General features: G+C 38.0%; 1 pseudogene; it reads left to right on the top strand.

Annotated features, from left to right (window-relative positions):
• The first annotated feature begins 4,948 nt into the window (after positions 1-4,948).
• Positions 4,949-5,398, top strand: LOC138160050 (small ribosomal subunit protein eS17-like; annotated as a pseudogene).
• Positions 5,399-10,124: the final 4,726 nt, after the last annotated feature.

The raw sequence follows: 10,124 nt of genomic DNA on the forward strand, positions 1-10,124 counted from the left end.
GCTTCCTACAAAACTCCCCAGTGTCCCCAGAACCAGATTAAAATGTTAAAGGGAAAATATTTAATAAAAACATAATAAAACATATGTGATGTTTAAATTGTTGCTTTCTAAATCAATATGTAGGCAGCAGGGATCCATTTCTATTTGAGTTTGACATTACTGCTCTATGGGATCATTGAAAGCATCCTGGGGGGGGGGGGACGGGGGGGAGGAGGAGAAAGCAATCTCAGTAGCAAACAGAATGACAAGGATGGGATGAGCCTCATTCCGTTCTATTATAATTTGACCTCCCCCAGTAAGTATCTATATTCCATGTAGCTTAGAGATTATAAAATGCGTTAGAGTTCTCTCTACCAGAAAACAATGTTTTCAAGTGTTTATGTGTCAAAATTACATCCAAGCAGTTGTGGTCAAGTTCTGTCTGTGATAGTAGTCCAGTTCTAATACAATCTGGGTGTATACTCAAGAAATATTTTGAGATTTGTTATGGTAGTAAAGGGATTTGTCATCTGCCAGTCCATGAAAGAAAAAAAGTTTCAGAAGTATAATTTCAGCCGCTAAGGCATGTCTTGCAAAGAATTTGTTAGGTGCTAAACTTTTAAAGCCTGTAATGATGTGTTGCACAGTTTCCACAACAATCTACATTGATCACTAAGTCCTGGATCCTTAGGGCTAACCCTTTTGTAATTTCTGGTGCTAATGACCTATCCTATCCGGAATGCCGTAATAACCCCTTCCATTTCCATAAACAGATCCACAAGACTTGGGCGTTTGTTTAATGTTTCTTTATCAATAAATAGTTGGCTAAATTAAAGTGAATACAGCCCATCGAGGGCCCTTTGAGTCCATTCTTGGATCTCACCCATTTTATAGGTTTCATCTGGTAGCCAATCACTTTCATTTACATTCAACAGATCCAATGGTATTTTATCAGTCTTGACTTTTGTTTAGGGAAGGGATGTCTATTTTTCGAAAAAAAGTATCTTTATCATTTTTTTTGTCCTGTTTATCATGTGTTCTAAGAATATCTATCCACCTTATTCCTCCTTCCCCTTCCTTGGCTAGGAAATTTTAACCTTTCTTTTTTTCTTTCTTTTTTTAAAATTTTAACCTTTCTACAGCTTTTTTCTAGGGTCATGAGCCCTCTGTTTCACTAACCTTTTAAGGGGTTTTGTTGGAATATTTTCTAGGGGAGGCTAGGTGGCACAGTGAATAGAGCACCAGCCCTGGAGCCAGGAGAACTGGAGTTTAAATCCGGCCTCAGACACTTAACACTTACTAGCCATATGACCTTGGGCAAGTTACTTAACCCCAACTGCCCTGCCCTCTCCCCTCCAAAAAGCAAAAAATAAAAATAAAAAAAAACATTAAATAGAATACTTTCTAAATTTGTTAAAGTCCATATTAAAATTCTAAAATTGTTTATGTTAAAACTGGTATTGTATGTATATTAACTGCTTGAAGTGTGTTCTTCCCATCTAGTTTTTATTTCAGGGTAACAATAAGCCTCATCTTATTTAGTCATAGCCTTCTCCTTGATTTCTTTATGTTCAATATGTCTGGCCTAGAGAAGACCAAGGTATTTGTAGGTATGATCTTTATCCATTGGTTCAACGTCACCTCCAGATTCAACCTTTAAGTTTTCAGTTTCTATCTTTCTTTGTCATAAGTTAAGAACTTTAAGTGTATCAAGTCCAAATTACCATTTGCAAAAGATCTACAAGCTGAAGTAACTACTGAATGTGTTTTTGATGGAGTCAGATAGCTTGGTGTCATCCACATACATCAAGTAATCAATAAAATGCTTTGGTTTAACTCTTTTTAATTTGGAAACCATAGATAGTTCTATTTCAGGAATATGGTCATGAACCTAAGATTATTGAAAACAATAATGAGTTTAAAATTGTCTCCCTGAAAAATGCAATATTTTAAAATAATTCTTCCTGACAGTGTTTAGTTAATGCCACATTTTAAACACAGACTAATTTTCCATTTGGACACCAAATAATCTAGTATTCTCACTATACTTAAATAAACCATGAGTGTCAAACGGAGCCAAAGATGTTTTAATCATCAATAAAGAAAACATAAATATTACAGTGATGTCTTCTGTTGAGAAAGGTGGAATTGGGGCAAAGTCAAGATGGCAGAGTAGAAGCACGACCTCCCAGCGGCTCTGGCTTCCACCTTCCCCAGTCGATGTAAAAAGGGGACTCCAAACAAACTTTGGAGCTGCAGAACCCACAAAATGATGCAGAGAAGCTAACCTCCTGCTCCCCCTTTCCCCCCCCCCCCCCCAGCCAGCCACAGGCTGGAGGGACTCCAGATCAGCAGCAGCTGTGGCCGTTTCCAGAATTATCAACACATAGATGCAAAGGACAAAGTGAGAGGTTAGTACAGTCTGGACTTTGGGACCCAGTAAGTGGGAGTGCGTGGCTTTTGCCCCCGGGATGAGAAGCCACTGAGACGCTAGCACAGCCAGTCAGGGCCATGTGACAGCTTCAGCTCCCGGCCTGCAGAGTGTAGGGGGACCAAGCAACCAGTCTGAGGGGTAATCACTCTTGCTTTAACCTGCTTGGATCTTGATTGCAGTCTAGGGTGGAGGTCCTGGGGCATGTGTCCAGCTTGCCAGAGCCCGTGGAGGTCTCAGAGAGGGCACCCATCTAATACCTCCAGCAGCTGAGAAAACCCCAGCATTTGGGATGAAAGCTCCCCTGTCTGGTGGCAGAGTCCTACCATGGCAAAAAGCCCAGGGGTCAAGTGACTGAGGGGAGGCATGAGAAGGCAAAGGAAACAAAGCAGACAGAAGATTCCAACATTAGACTCCTATTTTGGGGACAAAAAGGAGCAAGGCATGGAACAGAAGGAAGACAGTGAAGTCAGAACTCCTGCACCAAAAGCTTCAAAGGAAAATAGAGCTGGTTACAGGCCACAGAGGACCTTAAGAAGCAGATAAGAGAAGTGGAGGAAAAGTTGGGAAGAGAAATGAGAACGATGCAAGAAAATTATGAAATGAGAGTCAACAGCCTGACTTGGGAAAATAACACCTTAAAAAATAGACTAACTCAAATGGCAAAAGAGGCTCAAAAAGGCAATGAGGAGAAGAATGCCTTAAAAAGCTGAATTTGCCAGATGGAAAAAGAATCTCAAAAGCTCAATGAGAAGAATCATTGCTTCAGAATTAGATTGGAGCAAATGGAAGCTAATGACTTTATGAAAAATCAAAATGCTGTTAAACAGATCCAAACAAATGAAAGAATAGAAAGCAATGTGAAATATCTCATGGGAAAAACCACTGACCTGGAAAATAGGTCCAGGAGAGATAATTTAAAAATGATTGGACTACCTGAAAGCCATGATCAAAGTAAGAACCTAGAATTCATCCTCCAGGAAGTTCTCAAAGAAAACTGCCCTGATGTTTTAGAACCAGAGGGCAAAATAGAGGTTGAAAGAATCCACCAATCACCTCCTGAAAAAGATCCCAAAAAGACAACTCCTAGGAATATTATAGCCAGGTTCTGGAATTCCCAGATTAAGGAGAGAATATTACAAGCAGCCAGGAATAAACAATTTGAATATTGTGGAAACACAATCAGGATAACCCAGGATCTGGCAGCTTCTACACTGAGGGATCGAAGGGCATGGAATATAATATTCTGGAGGTCAAAGGAGCTGGGATTAAAACCAAGAATCACCTACCCAGCAAAACTGAGTATCATGATTCAGTGGAAAATATTGTAATTCAGTGGAATAGAGGACTTTCAAGCATTCTTGATGAAAGAACCAGAGTTGAATAGAAAATTTGACATTCAGATACAAGAAGCAAGAGAAGCATGAGAAGGTAAACAGGGAAAAGAAATCATAAGGAACTTATCAAAGTTGAACTATTAACATTCCTACATGGAAAAACAATAATTGTAACTTATGAAACTTTTGTCAGTATGAAAATAGTTGAAGGGAATAGAAATATATATATATATATATATATATATATATACACACACATATATATGTCTATATATGAGGTATATGGGCATATGAATACATATGTGAATGTGTATATATATGTTTACAGGTATACATAGAGGGCACAGGACCAATTTAACAGGAAGGGATGATACTTAAAAGGTGAAATTAATAGGTGAGAGAGTAATATAATGAGAGGAGATGGGGAGACACAGAATGGGGTAAACTATCTCATTCAAAGAGGCAAGGGAAAATGGTTACAATGGAGGGGAAGAATAGGAAGGCAAAAGGGAATGGGTCAACCTTATTCTCATTGAATTTGGCTTGGGGAGGGAATGAAATACACACTAAATAGGGTATCTCACCCTACAGGAGAGTAGGGGTGAAAGGGATCAGAGGGGGGATGATGGAAGGGAGGGCAGGCTGGGGGGAGGGAAGTTGGAAGCATCCACTTTTGAAAAGGGACAGGATCAAAGTAGCAAATAGAACAAGTGGGAGGTGGGATAGGAGGGAGGGAAATATATAGTCAGTCTTTTACAATATATCTATTATGTTATTGTTTTGCATTAGCCACACATGTACAACCTATACTGAACTGCTTATCTTCCCAGTAAGGGTGGGTGACAAGAGAGGAAGGGAATGAATCTGGAATTCAAAGTTTTAAAATCAAATGTTTAAATATGTATATATACTATTAATAATACCATTTTACATGTAATTGGGAAATAAGATATACAGGCACTGGGGCATAGAGATCCACCATGCTCTACTAGAAAAGTTGAAAGGGGTATGGGAGAAAATATGGGAGAGAGCAGATTGGAGGAGGGGATATCCTGTGGGACTGCTATTTTGGGGTGGTGGGTAGGGCAAAAACAGGAAGAAAATTCATGACTCAAAATCTGGCGGAAATGAATGATGTAAATCAGAAGTTAATAAAGCATTTGAAAGATGGAAAAACAGCCCTTCACCCTCTGGAGCCAACATGGGTCGCGTTCGTACCAAGACCGTGAAGGAGGCAGTATTGAGTCATCATTGAGAAGTACTACACCCACCTGGGCAATGGCTTCCACACCAACAAGTGCGTGTGCGAGGAGATCGCCATCATCCCCAGCAAGAAGCTCCGCAACAAGATCGCGGGATATATTATTCATCTGATGAAGTGGATCCAGAGGGGCCCTGTAAGAGGTATCTCCATCAAACTGCAGGAAGAAGAAAGAGAAAGGAGAGATAACTACGTCCCTGAGGTCTCTGCTTTGGATCAGGAAATCATTGAAGTGGACCCTGATACCAAAGAAATGTTGAAACTCCTAGACTTTGGTAGTTTGTCCAACCTGCAAGTTACCCAGCCCACAGTTGGGATGAACTTCAAAAAACCAAGAGGAGCTGTTTAATATTTACTTTTGCCTTCTTTCCAATAAACTTGGGAACTCCCCCCCCCCGCCAAAAAATGGAAAAATAAATAAATTAAATACATATAGGTGGGAAAAAATTAAAATTAAAATAAAATAAAAGTTACAAAAAAAAAAGGTGGAATCAATCGGTCATGAGCATTTATTAAACACTTACTATATGCCAGGAATTGCAGTAAGGACTGAGGAGACAAAGAAAAGAAAAACCTTTCAAGGAGCTCACATTCAAATATGCAAAATTATATAAGTGGGAAGTGATCTTGGAGGGAAAGCACTATGTGGAGATTTGGTGGTGACCCAGAAAGGTTTCTACAGAAAGTCTTAGAATTCAGGATTAGCAATAAAAAACGTTTGAGCTGATAATTATAGTTCTTATCTGGTCCCACTGCTTTCCTGTTCCAGAGAAAAGAATATATTAACAATGTGAAAACTTTCTGTTTCTCATCTAATAATAACTTGGGTTTCCATGGGCTTGAATTTCTGGTGACCAAATAGAAGACCAAATATTTCCCAAAATTTGTAGTGCTTTAAGATTTGTGAAGCTCTTTACCCATTGCCTCATTTGATTCACACAGCACCAACTATGAGATGGGTGCTGTTCTCATCCCCATTTAATAGACAAAGAAACAGAGGCAGACAGAGAGAGATTGAACAACTTACCCTACATCAAACAACTAGTTAGTGTCTAAAGGATTCAAACTCATGTACTCTTGTCTCCAAGTTCAACACTATCCAAAGCACCACCTAGAGGATGCAACCTCCATCTTTAGGATGCAACCTTCATCTGGCCTCTCCTTTTCCATATTTCTCAAACCTTTATAATAGGATATTTTTTTAAAAAATCAATTAGTATTTTATTTTCCCCAATTATATGTAAAAACTATTTCTAACACTCTTTTTAAAAGTTTGAGTTCAAAATTCTCTCCCTTCCTCCTTCCTCACCCCACCCCCATTGAGAAGGTAAGCAATTCAATATAGGTTATACATGTATAGTCATGCGAAACATATTTCCATATTAGTCATGTTGTGAAAGAAAACACAGACAAAAAATACTCAAGAAAAATAAAACAAGTCAAAAAAGTATGCTTCAATCTATATTCAGACATCATCAGTTCCATGTCTGGGAATGCATAGCATTTTTCATCATAAGTCCTTCAGAGTTGTCTTGGATCATTGTATTGCTGAGAATAGCTGAGTCATTCAGTTGACCATCTCACAATATTGCTGTTACTTTATACACAGTACATTTCAATTTGCATCAACTCATGTAAGTCTTTCCAGATTTTTCTGAGAGCATCCTGCTTACCCTGCACAATAGTATTCCATCACAATCACATAGCATAATTTGTTCAGCCATTATCCAATTGATGGACATCCTCTTAATTTCCAATTCCCTGCCACCAAAAAAAAAGAACTGCCATAAATATTTCTGTCCATATAATTCCTTTTCCCTTTTGTTTTTCATCTCTTTTTAGATACAGACTTAGTAGAGGCACTGCTAGGTCAAAGCGTATGCACAGTTTTATAACTCTTTGGACATAATTCCAAATTGCTCTAAAACTAAATTGAATTAGTTCAAAATTCCCAACAGTGCACTGATGTCTTATTTTCCCCACATCCCCTCCAACATTTATCATTCTCCTTTTCTGTCCTATTATCCAAACTAATAGGTATGAGGTAGTACCTCAGAACTGTTTCAATTTGCATTCCTCCAAGCAATAGTTTTTAGAACACCTTCTCATGGCTCTAGATAGCTTTAATTACTTCATCTGAAAACTGTTCATAACTCTTAATCATTTATCAATGGCTCCTACTTTTTATAAATTTGACTCAGTTCTCTATATATTTGAGAAATGATGCCTTTATCAGAGAAACTTGCTTTTTTCAGTTACAATTGCTAAATGTATCTCCCTTCATCCTATTCCCCTCTCCCATTTATTCTATTCTCTCTCTTCTTTCACCCTGTCACTCCCTAAAAGTGTTTTGCTTCTGATTATTGCCTCCCCTAGTCTTCCCTCCATTCTATCACCCCCTTCTCTTATCTCTTTCCCCTCCCACTTTCCTGTAGGGTAAGACAGATCTCTATACCCAATTGAGTGTGTATGTTATTCCACCTTTGAGTCAATTCTGATAAAAGTAAGGTTCACTCACTCCCCCTCCCCTCCCTGTAAAAGTTTTTTCTTGCCCCTTTTACATGTGATAATTTCACTACCCCATCCTTTCCCTTTCTCCCAGTGTATTCATCCTTCTTACCCTTTAATTTTAATTTTTTAGATATCATTCATTCATATTCAACTTATACCTGTGCCTTCTGTCTATTATATACTCATAACTGTCCTAATAATGAGAAAGGTCTTATGAGTTACAAATATCATCTTGATGTATAGGAATAGAAACAGTTTAACCTTATTAAGTCCCTTATAAATTCCCTTTCCTGTTTTTCTATGCTTCTCTTTAGTCTTTTATTTGAAAGTCAAAGTTTCTATCCAGTTCTAGTCTTTTCATGCTTGAAAGTCCTTTATTTCATTGAATTTCATTTTTCCCCTGAGGGATTATGCTCAGATTTGCTCAGTAGATGATTCTTGATTGTAATCCTAGCTCCTTTGCTCTCCAGAATGTCATATTTCAAGTCCTCTCATCCTTTAATGTAGAAGTGGTTAAATCTTGTGTTATCATGACTGTGGCTCCATAATACTTGAATTGTTTCTTGCTGAGTGCTTGCAATATTCTCTCCTTAACCTCGGAGCTCTGAAATTTGGCTATTATATTCTTAGGAGTTTTTATTTTGTAATCCTTTCCAGGAAGTGATTAGTGGATTCTTTCAATTTCTATTTTACCCACTGGTTCTAGAATATCAAGGCATTTTCCTTGATAATTCCTTGAAAGATGATGTCTAGGCTCTTTTTTTTTTTGGATCATGGCTTTTCAGTAGTCCAATAATTTTTAAATTATCTCTCTTGAATTTATTTTCCAGGTCAGTTGTTTTTCCAATGAGAAATTTCATGTTGTCTTCTCTTTTTTCATTCTTTTGGTTTTGTTTTATTGTTTCTTGGTTTCCTATAAAGTCATTAGTTTCCATTTTCTCAATTCTAATTTTTAAGGAATTATTTCTTCAGTAGGGTTTTGTATGTTCTTTTCCATTTGGCCAATTCTACTTTTTAAGGAGTTTTTTTCTTCAGTAAATTTTTATGCTTCTTTTTCCATTTGGCTAATTTTGAATTTCAAGGCATTCTTCTCTTCCTTGGCTTTTTGTGACTCTTTTAATATTTGACTTATTCTCTTTTTAAGGTACTGTTTTCTTCAGTATTATTTGTGTCTCCTTTAGAAAGCTGTTAAGTCTTTTCATGATTTTCTTGTATCCCTCTTATTTCTCTTTCCATTTTTTTCTACCTCTCTTACTTGATTTTCAAAATCTTTTTTAAGCTCTTCCATGGCCTGAGAACAATTCATATTTTTCTTGGAAGAGTTGGATACTGGAGCTTTGACTTTGTTATCTTCTTCTGAGTGTATTTTTTTTATCTTTCTTGTCACCATATTAACTTTCTATGGTCAGGAATTTTTTCTGTTGTTTGCTCATTTTTCCAGTCTGTTTCTAACTTTTAACTCCTTGTTAAAGTAGGGTTCTGCTTCCAGGGTGGAGGCCATACTGTTCCAAGCTTTAGGAGTTTTATGCAGCTATTTGCAGAGATATTTCTAGGGACCTTTAAGTTTTCATTTCTTCCAAGGTGGCATGAACTATGGAGAGGTGTGTTTACCACTCTCCTGCCTTATGCTCTGCTCTGTGTATTACCAAAAGCACTTTTTTCTGCCCTGGAATTGTGATGAGGGTACCTGCCCCACTGCAGGTGCAAGTTCTGGTGTGCTAGTGCTCTTCTTCACCCTGAGACTGCTACCCTAGACTGTGACCTATATCTAAGTATGGGCAAAGCAACAGAGTTATTCCCCCACTGCCTTCAAAGAGACCCCTGTGATCTCCTTCTGAACAATTGTTCAACACCCTTACCATCTATGGGCTGAGAGCTCCAAAAGCATCCACTGCTCTTGCTGATTCAGTGGTTCCCAACCTACTCCTCATTTGCTGGGACCCAATCTGTGCTGGTGTGGCCTGCACTGGAATGTGCCCCACTCCCACCCAAATGCAACAGACCTTTTCTGTCAACCTTCTAAGTTGTCTTTGCCTGGAAAATTATTTCACCATTCTTTGGTGGGTTCTGCACCTTCAGAAATTGTTTTATGGCATTATTTAAAGGTGTTCAGAAGGATTTGGGGGAGAGCTCAGGCAAGGTGGTACCTTTTCTCCCCCATCTTGTCTCTGCTTCCCCATAATAGATTCCTGATTTATGTTAAATTATTTATTAATTCCTTTCACTACTTTGAATCCTTTTCTTGCCTTAACTTTTCCTTTTCCTTCCAATCATTAATTAATTTCGTCAGCTAATATTTCTTGTATTGTTTTGCTTTCAGGATTCCTTTCTTTCTGTTTTTGTTGCCTTTAACTGGGTAATAGAGAATTCAAGTTTTTAAATGAACATACCAGCTAGAAACTGATGCAATCCTCCAATGCCTTTCTGCAGATTTTCAATAGTTCCCTATATCACCAATGCGATACCCACAGCAGCTGCTATGACTATGCAGGAGTATTTCCAGGTTTGAATTGCAAGATATAACAGACTCTCTTCTCTGAAGACAAAACCAAGATATTTATTCATATACCAGAAAGCCAAATCCACTATGGTAATAAAGAAGTTG

Source organism: Petaurus breviceps, unplaced genomic scaffold, assembly GCF_028583685.1.
Source record: "Petaurus breviceps papuanus isolate PSGF00001 unplaced genomic scaffold, PetGlider_PUasm1.0 179, whole genome shotgun sequence".
Classification (NCBI taxonomy): domain Eukaryota; kingdom Metazoa; phylum Chordata; class Mammalia; order Diprotodontia; family Petauridae; genus Petaurus; species Petaurus breviceps.